Here is a 12252-nt window from a genome sequence, read left to right on the forward strand (position 1 = left end):
CTTCATTTCTGTTTACTCGCTTAATATGTATTAAAAAATCCCATCGTCCATTAGGTCTTTATTATGGGCTGTAAGAAATCAGTGGGAAATTACGGTACTATGAAAAGGAAAAGATGACTGTTCCTGAGACCAAAAAATTTATCCTTGTACATCCCAGTGCATCCTTATTCAGAAGAATGTGTCTAGATGGCAGGTATTTTTTATTTCACGGTTCTGGGTTGTCTCAGCTACGCCACCGAAGTCTGCAAGATGTCAGTGTTGAAAACACTGTGAGGTTGAGGAAAGAGTGCCTCCCTCCACCTGAAGGAGGGAACTTTCCTCCCTGATGAGCTCAGAACTGGCCTTCATGGTCTCTGGGCATCAGTTGGGTGCAGCCCAGACAAAGCAAGGAAAGAGAGGTGGGGCCATGTGAGGAAAGAGGACAGAGCTGTCATTTGATAGAGGAACTTCATATTTTATAAATTCAAGGGCAAGGAGAAAGACCTACAAGAATGTAGGAAGTAGGGCCACATCTAACTGTGTAAGAGAGTGCAAGGAGGTGACCCAAGATGGACCCCTGGAATCAGTTCTAGAATCTTGTTTTCTATACTCATAGGTCATAGATACCAGTGGGCAGGTGAGCTTATTTCCCTCTTTCTTCTCCTTTCTTGTTCAGGTTAGCTTAAGGAGGCCAGTCGAGGGAGGACTGTTATCATGGCCCCAGAGAAGGACTGGGCTTGGATTTTGATAACTGAAAAAGTCCTCCTAGTTAGGGAATTTGTGTGTGCAGGAACTGGGAATAAACTAATGTCTCTGCAATAGTCCAGCAGTCCAGCCTTTGCTCTGGATGCCCAAGATAAAGCCGTGAGCCAGTCTCCTGCGGGGGGGCCCATGTCCTGGGCACTTTCGCTTTTGCCACCTGTTCTCTGAATCCCTGCTCGAAGTCTGCCAAGTGCTATCTGAGGTCCTTAGAACAGCTTCCTCACAGACCAACAAGATGAAGCTGACGCTTTGGTCATGTTACTTGCATCCTCTTCTTATTAGGAAAATTCATCAATCTGCTAGTGAACTTCTTTATAAATTGATGATTTATTAGCTATTTTTCTTTATTTTTATTTTGTACTGGACCACAGCTACTCAGAATTTGATTAATCACTTCTGGTTCATGATACTCTTAACATTGCTCCATGAATGGCCTCTTTTGTTTACTTCTTTGTTGGTTGGTTTCCTTTAATAATGTCATCAGCAAATGGGACTACATTAAAAAGCCTCTGTACAGCAAAAGAAATAATCAACAAAACAAAATGGAAAGGCAATTTATGGAATGGGAGAAACTATTTGCAAGCCAAAGCTGATAAGAGATTACGATCCAAAGTATATAAAGGAACTCTTACAACTCTAGAGCAAATAAAGAAAACTAATAATCCAATTTAAAAATGAGAAAAGGCCCAAGTAGACATTTTTCCAAAGAAGATATTCAGGTGGCCTATAGGCACATGAAAAGGTGCTCCACATCACTGTTCATCAGGGAAATACAAATCAGAACCACAATGAGATACCACCTCACACCTGTCAGAATGGCTGTTATCAAAAAGACAAGCGATAACAAGTGTTGGTGAGGATGTGGAGAAAAAGGAACTTTTGTGCCCTATTAGTGGGAATGCAAATCAGTGCAGCTACTGTGGAAAACAGTATGGGGGTTCTCAAAAAATTAAAAAGAGAACTACAGAGCTCCCATGTGATCCAGCTGGTCTGCTTCTGGGAATTTATCTGAAGGAAATGAAAACATGAACTTGAAAATATATCTGTACCCCCATGTTCATTGCAGCACTATTTTCAATACTGAAGACATGGAAACAACATGAGTGTCCATCAGTTGAATGGATTCATCAGATGAATGGATAAAGAAGATGTATGTATGTACAATGGAATATTATTCAGGCATGAGAAACAAGACGTCCTGCCGTTCATGACAACACAGATGGACCTTGAAGGCATTATGCTCTATGAAATAAGCCAGACAGAGAAAGATAAATACTGTTCGATCTCACTTATGTGTGGAGTTAAAAAAAGAAAACAAATTCATAGAAACCGAGAACAGATTTGTGGTTCACAGGGGCAGGGAGTAGAGGGTGGGGAAAATGGGTAAAGGAGGTCAAAAGGTACAAACCTCCAGTTATAAAATAAATAAATCCTGGGGATGTAACATACAGCATGGTGACTGCAATTAACAATACTGTGTTGTATGGAGAGAAAAGAACACTCGTGCACTGTCGGTGGGAAGGCAGACTGATGCAGCCACTGCAGAGAACAGTATGGAGGTTCCTCAAAAAAGTTAAAAACAGAACTACCCTATGATCCAGCAATTGGACCACTGGGTATTTACCCAAAGAATACAAAAACTCTAATTCAAAGGCATACATGCCCCCCTATGTTTATAGCAGCATTATTTACAATAGCCAACATATGGAAACAGCTCATGTCCGTCAAAATGATGAATGAATAAAGAGGATGTGGGGTGTGTGTGTGTGTGTGTGTGTGTGTGTGTGTGGACAATGGAATATTATTCAGCCATAAAAAAGAATGAAATCTTGCCATTTGCAGTGGCATCGTTGGAGCTAGAGAGTGTAATGCTAAGCAAAATAAATCAGAGAAAAGCCAAATACTGTATGATTTTACTCATATGTGGAACTTAAGAAACAAAACAAATAAGCAAAGGGGGGAAAGAAGAAAGAGAGACAAATCAAGAAGTAGGCTCTTAACTACAGAGAACAGACTGATGGTTACCAGAGGGGACGTGGGTGGGGGTGGGGGTGGAATAGGTGATGGAGAAGGAGGAGTGCACCTGCTGTGATGAGCACCGGGTGTTGTGTGGAAGTGTTGAATCACTATATCGTACACCTGAAACTAATATAATGCTGCATGTAAACCAACTGGGATTAAAACAAAACTTAAAATTACTGTGTTGTATATTTGAAAGTTGCTAAGAGAGTAAACCTTAAAAGTTCCCATCACAAGAAAAAATTTGTAATGCTGTGCAGTGATAGATGTTAACTAAACTTATTGTGGTCATCATTTCACAATATGTACAAATCAAATGCCAATACTGGATGTTTTCTAAAAAAATGTTCGTGTTAAATCCAGTTGAATGATCCTGGGAATTATCCCTGTGTTACATTTGAGAAAACTGAGGCTCTTTTGCCCAAGATCAAACAACTAGTCGATCTGAGAATAAAACCAAGATCTTTTAAACTCCAAAAAACATTTCCCTCTGCTGTCCCACATTACACAAAGGTATGAATTCCTATGGGGGAAGGCTGAAGAATATCAAATGTTATGAAGTAGTTTACTCCAATCCAATAATATGTTCATATCATTTAAAAATAAAGTTGTCTATATAGCAACAGGATTTTTTTTCTTTGAACAGTGAAGATTTAATTTTATAAATAGCCTGCTGCTGATGGTGATGGTTTTGCTTCTGAAATTCTCCAAACATCTTTTCACATACAACACAAAATATGGATGCACTTAGCGTACGGAAGAGGAACTAAGTTGGTCATTTACATGTCGATTCTGTGAATGTCACTTTAATCAAAGCATTTGAAATCCAATTGTGAGTCTTAACATCATCTTGCATAATTTGGAAGAGCTTTGAGCCATTACTATGGTGTTAGAAACATTTGTAATTGACAGTATATAGCAGAAATATCATCAATAAAAATACCAGACTGTAAAATCATTGAGAAGTGCAGCCTTCTAGCAAGTTGGCTTCTATGAACAAATCTCCATAGAGATTTTATTTTTATCCCAGGCTTTATTTGATCTACTGGCAACCACAGGACTTGGAGTTAGGGCTGAAGACATCACAAGAATAGTTTTTTTCATGAGATGATGCTTCTCATCACTGTACCAAATTCTCGCAGACCGTTCTTCATCAGACGTATGGTGCTTGAGGTCACCAAGCTTTTAGAAGGAGCCCCAAAATGAAGCCAAATGTGTTGGAATGGAAAGCAAAGTTTCTTCTTTCAGCTTTGGCCAACTACATGTCATACCTAAGTGCCAGTGTTTCCACAAGAATAACTCCTTTTCAAGGACAGCAGAAAGCAGCCATCCTACATCACCACAGAGTCTCCTGCTTTATGGAGAAACTAACCCGTGTTGGTGCAGTCTATGGGGTGGACACGATGACAGTTATCTCCCATATGCTATCTCATTCATCCAGTATGATTACTCCTTTCTTATAGTCAGGACATTGAGGCTTAAAGCTATTACGTAACTTACACAGTTAGTCAGTGGAGAGGTCAATATTAGAACTGATTTAAGATTGGCCCCCCAAATCTAGGCTGCTTCATAACATTATGCTACCTCTCAGAGAAATACATTGGCTCATCGAGGAAGAATATTATGAACATAAGAATGACCTAATTCTTGTTATGCAATGTAGTTCTAAAATGGGATTTTAAAGACGTGCTGAAGAATTTATTCGATTCTAAAAGTAAAGATATTCTTATTTGTACAGTTTGATAATCCTGATTAAAAAAATTCTTATTCTTCAGTCTTTATTTATCCAAGAAAACACTGCTAGTTCTTTTTCCCATTTGGTTCTCATTCTCATTCTTCCCCAAGGGCAGAGGATGACCCCTGGGAGATTGCTGAGAGCATCTCATTCAGTGATCCCCCCCCCCCCCACAGCCCACCAGGTGTGACATAAGCACGTCCGAAGCTCAGGCCCTTGCCCTGCTGATCCCTCTACCTGGAACATGCTTTCTCTGCCCATCTCTATAGCCAGCTCCTTTACCTCCATGCCTTTGCTCAAATATTGCCTTTTCCGTGAGGGCTATCTGCACCATCCTATTCAAAATCACAAACTGTTCATCACCACCCCCAAACCTTACTGTCCTCCACCATTTTCTTTTCCAGAGCACTTACTATTTTCTAGCATATATAATTTACTTATTATAATTTCTGCTTGTTGTATATCTCACCAACTGGAATATATGCTCTTTGTGTGGTTAGTTCATTGATGTATTCCTCATGCCAGGGACATAATTGTTTAATGAATGAACAAATGAATGAATGTGAAATTATACCTTTCCGTACTTTCTCTGTTTCCTTCCATCTCTGCTTGCAAACCAATCATTTACTGAGTTCTATGTTTTTTGTAAACTATGCTAAAACAGCAAGGCACAGGTAGCAGGTACAAACCTTCCATTATCTTCAAGCACTTTCCTTCGCGCTCCTGACAAATGTTTTGCATGGTCTACAAGTGTCTCCAGGTTTCCAGCCTCTAATACCTATTTCCTTTCCTCTGTACTATAGAGAAATCAGGAAAGATAAACAACTTTAACTTTCCCTGTTAAAAATGTTCAGCTATGCCTTATATTTGGAGACGCCTGCATAGGCGAATGTCAGAAAAGGAAAAACAGGTCTAGGAAAGACTTGAAGAAATGATCATGTGGTGCAGCCCCTCTTTTCAATCCTGAAGTTTTCTTTCAAACTCACTCCCAAGGAAACGAGAGTCACATCTTCTTTTAAGGTTATGTAGACAGAAACTCTGTGGTCTTCTTCAATGGCTCATTCCTATCCTGTCTTCACCTCTAATTTCTGATGTCCATGTACAAATTGTTCTGTTTTCTAATCTAAAATCCTCATGCTGCATTTTAAATCTACTGGATTTGTCATTTGTTCACAGACTTAGGGGATGTTGTCAACGCTGACCGTTTGTGTACACACACACTTACGATTCTGACCAAAACAGCAACCACCGCCACCACAGAGTTGGCCTGATAACCCCGATGCTCCTGGCTTTAGTGATTTTTCCCTTTTATTTGCACATAGGTAAGATAGATGTTGCTATGAGTCCTTCTTCCATTTTCCAAATGAGGAAACACAACTTTAGAGAGGTTAAATGAGTCACCTAAAGGTACCCCAGCTATTGAATTGATGCACCATGATTCAAACTTTGTTGGCCTGACTCCAGGTGCAGTGCTTCTGTTAGCTACAGCAGAGATTTCTAGCTACCCACCCAATCCACTCCTCCTGTTATCCACTCACTGTGTTAGAAGTGCAGAGCCAGCCAGTGCCTAGCCAGGTAGAGGTAGGGCATATATCCCAGCCCTCCTTGCAGTAGGTTATGGACAATGCTACTGGGGTGGTGGGATGTGGACCACTTCCTCTGTGTGGTTCTTCACACTTTTTCCTTTCCAGGACACTGGGATGGTGACGTCAGAACAACTCTGGAATGCTAGAAGAATCATCAGCCCGAGTCCCTCAATACCTGCTTTGGACTGTTACGTGAGGAAACAAAAACAGAAGTGAAAAAACCTTGTTCTTTAAGTCACTGAATCTTTTGGGTGTGTTTGTTACTTCCACTTAGCTTTCCCTAATTTATACAACCCAGACTGCCATTTTGCTTGAACATTTCCAGTGCTGGGGGGTTTAGTATTCTTCAAGGTAGTAAAGGCTAACTTTTTTTTTCTGTTGAATCAAAAATATTTATTCTTATTTCTTTTAATTTTTCCCCTTGGAGTAACCAGAATTTCTGTATAGTTCAGAACAAGCCTATAAATATTTGACCACTGCTTAAAGGCAGCCACGTCCTCTTTTCTTCAGAGCTTGCATAGAAGCGGTTGTGTTTTGTAAACACAGAATAATCACTAAAACTAGAAGCTATGTTTCTCCTAAAATGTGCCATATTGTATTGTGTTTGGTATCACTTCTTTTCTTCTGCTATTTCTTTTGAGACCAAGGAGAGTGGAACCATGGAAGAAATTCTCCTCAGAGAATTTTGGTTTAGTCCTCTCTCCAATTTAACTTTGATGTTCCAACAGACTCAGAGAAATCTGATGAAATGGAGGTATTTGGGGGTCACAGGGTCTAAGCTGACTTTAAATTACAGGTGCACCTTGAAGAGCAGGAAAACAAGTAAGGGAGGGTGAGCACCTGACCTGGGCATTAATGTAGAAGATGGGAGCTTTACGAAGATCCGTGGGAGGAGAAAGTGGTAAGGGATTGGAAGGGCATCAAATGGCTGGAAAGCTTCCAAGAAGGCATTAAATGCCTTTCCTGTTCTGTGCCTTCCTCAGTACCACTCGGGGAGTCCATGACACTCAGCAGGACCCTTTTTATAAGCGAGATCACTTTCCCCCTTTCAATTTGCCAAACACAACTTCCAACCAGGACTTCCCCATTTCTCCACAGCTGGGATATACCCACCTAAACATGAATGGCTAATGGTTCATTCTTTCCCAAATTTAAACACTTTGATTAAACACCTTTAATGTGACTGATACATATGTGTCCCCTGACTGGCCCACTCAGCTGAGAGATGCTCTTGTTGGCTTGATTTCTATCATGAAAGGGTTGATGAAGTATAATGATGATTTGAAGTTCTTAAAACACACAATATGAAAATAGAGACTTGGCTTTAGTCTCAAAACCTCATCCTAACTTGACAGGCAGGCAAGATCCACTAAAATGCCTTCTAAAGCCAGACATGATTTTTTATGTTGATACAGTGGTGATTTCAGCCAGTAAAACTGCCTGAACTGTCAATGCAAATCACCTCTGTAAGATTCTTCTTAGAAAAAGATGGTGGGGGAACAGATGAGACAGCAGAGAGAGGGAGCTGGACCTGACCAACCTGCTGACCTCACCCAGAACCTTCAGCAGAATGTCTGAGGTTGAAACTAGTGGACGGGGCTTATGACTCCATTGGCTGAGAAGGATGATTGCCTTGCTTAATTTCACCCATCTTCCATTCCCATGGACTGGCTTTTTTCATCCTGCCTTGATTTCACTTCTGATTCTTGATTCTTCTGACTATGTACGTCCTTGGCCAGATGCTCCAAAAACACATTAACAGCAGAGAGCACCTAAGGTCTCTCTGTGCACCAGAATTGTTTGGCTTAAAACAACAATGCAATTTCCTCTAATGGTCTCTCTTGCTTTCCTTAGTGATAGTAAAAAGACATCTCGTAACTAGAAAGCACATGCATGTACGCGCGCACACACACACACACAAATGTGAAAGAAAAGCTAGACTGTGTTTCTCGACCAAAACCCGGGGCTAAGCTACAACCAGTTCTTTTTACTCAAAAGGTCAGTAAGCAAAAGCAAAAGGTTATCGCTGGCCTCTGCTGTATCTGAAGTGATTTTCAAAGAGGGTATCAACTTCCTTCTGTGAGCTGGGCACCACCCTGCCCTGCCTCTGTGAGATCTAACATGACCTACTGGGCTTCATTAGGGCACTAACAAGAGGTCAGAAGGCAGTAGAAGAGTTCGATCCTCTCTCAGCAAACCTCAGCTTGTCCCAGGGGGCCTGGCCCCATCCTGCAAAGCGCAGCTGTGGGTGCAGGAAGGCCTTCCCGGACGCAGGAAATAACCTCTCGGAGGGTGCGGGCCTCTCTCGTTTGCTCCTTTTACAGTCACTCAGGTAACAGATTGGAACTGACTTCGGCATCTTCCTTCACGTTCCCCTCAACAACCAGTTCTTTCTCACTCTTAATGTCTAGTTTTTAGGCTTATGTAGAAAAGTTCCATTTACTCGCATTAAACCTACACTTGCCATCAAAAATTCCCCCCAATAGTAGTACCAGTAGTAAATGCTTTGAAAGCTTCCTCCTGACTGTTCCCCTCTGTGCTCTCAGAAGAATTCCCACTTGCCTTGTGATGTCCAATTGTTCCTTCCCTGAAAAAACGGAAGCTACGCAGCTCTGATTAAATGGGATGAGCCTGAAATGGCAGGTCTCGAGTTTGACTCTCGGGTCTATCTGATATTATTTGAATAACCAAGTAAGTCGTTTAACTTCTGAGAGGCTGCATTTTATAGTAAAAGATCTTAATGATGATACCCAACCTCTAGGCTCAACTGGGTGTGTCCAGGGAGAAAGCTGGGATGGTTACTGGGGTAAGGCGAGGTAAGATGATGCAGGGACAGGCACCTGGCCCACAAGAGGCACTGGATAGGTTTATTAAATACTAAGGGACAAAAAAGGAAAAAGTGTCCCAGTGTCCATCCCTAGAGAGTCGGAACCATCAGGTGGACACTGTCATTTACAAGAAAGGACATGAGCTCCTGAGAGGTGGACTGATTTGGTCACAAGACAGTGTGTGCAGAGGCTGGACCTGCGCCTCGGGTTCCGGAGACCGTGGCCGGCAGTCTTTGCCCCATGTTGCCTCTATCCTAACCAGACAGGTTTTTTCTCTACCAGATTTATTTTTTCCCTATTCCAACTGACTTTTTCACTGAAGCTAGCACTTTACTATCCCAATTCTTGGTAAGCTTCTGTGAATTTTTTTTAAGGAGCCCCAATTTTTCTTTCTAAAATTTCTGAAAGGTATTTTAAAAAGAAACAGATTCAAAAGAAAGAAAGAAACAAACAAACAAAAGAAACACATCACATCAGCTCTCCTCTTCTTGGGAATGTTCACTCATGCTCCCACCAAGCACGTATATAGCTTGATCACGGCGGGTCCCGTCCGGGTAGCAGGGGCTTGCGATCTGCAGCTCAGGGACCAGAATGGTCTGCCACCTGTTTCTGTAAGCAAAGCTTTAGTAGAACACATTTTTTGGTGTGGATTGTCTGTGGATGCTTTCTGGTAACAGTGGCAGAGTCTAGGAGTTGTGACAGAGACCATGTAGCTCTCACAGCCTAAAATAATTTACTCTCTGGCCCTTTACAGGAAAAGTTGGTCAACCCACACACTTGGCACCAATTCCAGCTTTTGTCCAATTCCCTTTACAAGTATCTTCAGAGAAACTAGTTTCCACAAAAGCCAGGATTTATTTTCCCAGAACATTTTTAAAGCATTTGATTATTTATTTTTACCTGCATAAAAGGTATGGTATAAAATTTGGAAACTATGAAAGAGTGCAGAGAAGAGCATTGCAATCAGCCATGAACTTAGGAGCAGAGAGAGCTGCTGCTGCCTCTTAGTCTTCGCCGGCGGCACTGGCTCGGTGGGCCTCGGGGGCCAGACCCGGGCGTCGGAGCCGCCTCAGTGTGTTCCGTGAGCAGCGTAGTTTGAAGCTGAGTTTCAAGGGAGGGCATGGCGATAGAGAATTATTCTGCTTAGTATGATGGAGAATTTTTTAAATTTAAAATTTACATTTTTAAAATTGACACTAAAATTTTTTAAATTTTTAAATAAAAAAAACTCCCTATCACATTAATTTTTTTTTTAATTTTAAGTTTAAGCTCTTAGGAAGAGGATGCAGAAGAAAAAAAAGCGATAAGACAGATGAGTAAGAAAATGGAGAGGCCAAGGGGCTTTTAAGGACATTGGCAAAGATTATTTAGCTTTAAAATTGTGTGAGTTGCTCTAATGCAAACTTCCTATCGTTTCCCCCAAACTTTAGCAGCGTTGCCTTTGCATGCAAAGAGCCCTGGGTGAGTGGTTTGTTTGTGTGAGTGTGGACCAGCTGCCTCACGTTCAGGGCGGTGACTCCACAAACAGACCAGTCGGGCTAAAGCCAGAGATGAGATAAAGAGGTCACCCCATTCACCTAATACCCTTAGAAATTCAGATCACTTTTGGTAAGGCCATTGGACTTCACATAATTGTGGAGTCAGGATATTTGATTGGATCAGAAGGCACAGGAAAAGCCTGGCATCATATGTAGGATATTTTAAAAAATACCAGCCCTTCCCCAGAACGTATATGTACGCGTGCAAACATATGTGTATATACATACATACACACCATACATGTACACCTGCAGCCTTAGAACATGTAGCCCAGTTTCTTACACCCTCCCCCCAGAATAATGAAATGACTTAGTTGAAGTTCCAGCTGGTTCTTTCTGGAAACCCGTACAGGAGGATACAAATTGTTTAGCTGTTTTCTCAAGGACAGGAAGCGGGACAAATAGCCAGGAAAGAGTGATGACAAGCTACATTATTCACCCTCCATACCCTAAAAGCCAGTAGCAGAAAGCCACGCTGGAAAAGACTTCTCTCCCCGTGGAAAATCGCCACAGCGTTATCATCATCCCATGTTCCTCCTTTAGGGCTCCCGTGCTCCCTAGTGCGCAATCTACCTGGGGTCTTGGTATACACACGTAAGCCACACCACGCACTTCATAGGGACACACGCCTCCATCTGCCAAGGAGAAATCCTTCCTGAGGAACGTGGGTGGAGGAGAATATTCTCTTTTATCACCCTCGAGTTTTCCTTTTTCCCCTCGGTGCCAACACACGCACACACACAAGTCACAATGAACACAGTGCTAACAGATGATCCTTTCCATAGTGTTTGATTCAATCTTAACACTTTGTTCAAATTTGATAAACATTTGCAGATGCTCCATGTTTCTGAAATATCTTCAGTAAGAGCTTTCCTTTTGTGACTCTCAAAGGCTAAGACTGGACAGAAATCTCACATTGTCACATTGGTCTTGGTGGAAAGAGGACTGAAAGAGGAGCCTTTCGTATATATGATCGGAGGGATGTCTGCACCATGCTCTCCACACAGGCTTGGGATCTACTGATGCATTTCTACCAAAAGAGACGAATTTCTCGGAGCTGAAGGATCATTCCCTGTGGAAGTCTCCTGGGAAGGAGTAACCCCTCGGGAAAAGCTCATCGTGCCCTCTTTGAGTTAGAGCTTGCTAGTGGCTCTCCAGCCTCTCAGGCAGAGGTGAAGTCCTTCCCCCAGGGCGGGTCTGGTCTTCCGCTGGCTGGCCCCCGCACCAGCTGGCCGGGACTCAGGAACTGGAAAGAACCCACTGAAGGGCACCCTTTCAAGCCAGTGCCAGCTCCTGGCACTCTTCCCTCCGTCCCTGACAGCAGGGCCATGTCCTCTGCCACCAGGAGATTAACCACAGCTTGTCAGAGCACAGCGGCCCCCGCCTGGCACAGACCTATGTGTCTTTACTCATCCTGCCTCTGTTCATCCCCTCTTCCTTTATGAAGTAGCTAGCATAGCAGCCCAACACATCACGCCTTCCGCACACCACACCCACGACTTTCTCTTCCTCCCAGCTATTAACAGCCACCTTCCCCCGCACAGCCTGCACTCCGGCCACAGGGCGTTCTGTGGGTCCCAGGATGGGCTCCGCCCTCCCCCGCCCCCATGCATCTGTGCCTGTTTTCTTTGCCTGGAATGCCCACCCACCCTCATCTGCGTGTAAAACTCTTACTCAAGCCTTAAGGCTCTGCTCCAACACCATCTCTGGCCTTCCTGGGTGGAGTAAATGATTTCTGCTTCTGGGTTCCCAGTAGCACCTTGAACAAATTCTCACAGCCCTTACATTGCTGTAGGTTTTGATGT

At 42.7% G+C, this 12252-nt stretch overlaps 1 long non-coding RNA gene across 1 annotated transcript in view; it reads right to left on the reverse strand.

Moving 5' to 3' along the window:
* LOC130543545 (uncharacterized) overlaps positions 1-12252 on the reverse strand; it is a 39082-nt gene that overhangs the window by 10871 nt on the left and 15959 nt on the right. The gene's annotated exons all lie outside the window — the stretch shown is intronic.

This window comes from Ursus arctos, unplaced genomic scaffold (assembly GCF_023065955.2).
Source record: "Ursus arctos isolate Adak ecotype North America unplaced genomic scaffold, UrsArc2.0 scaffold_13, whole genome shotgun sequence".
NCBI lineage: Eukaryota > Metazoa > Chordata > Mammalia > Carnivora > Ursidae > Ursus > Ursus arctos.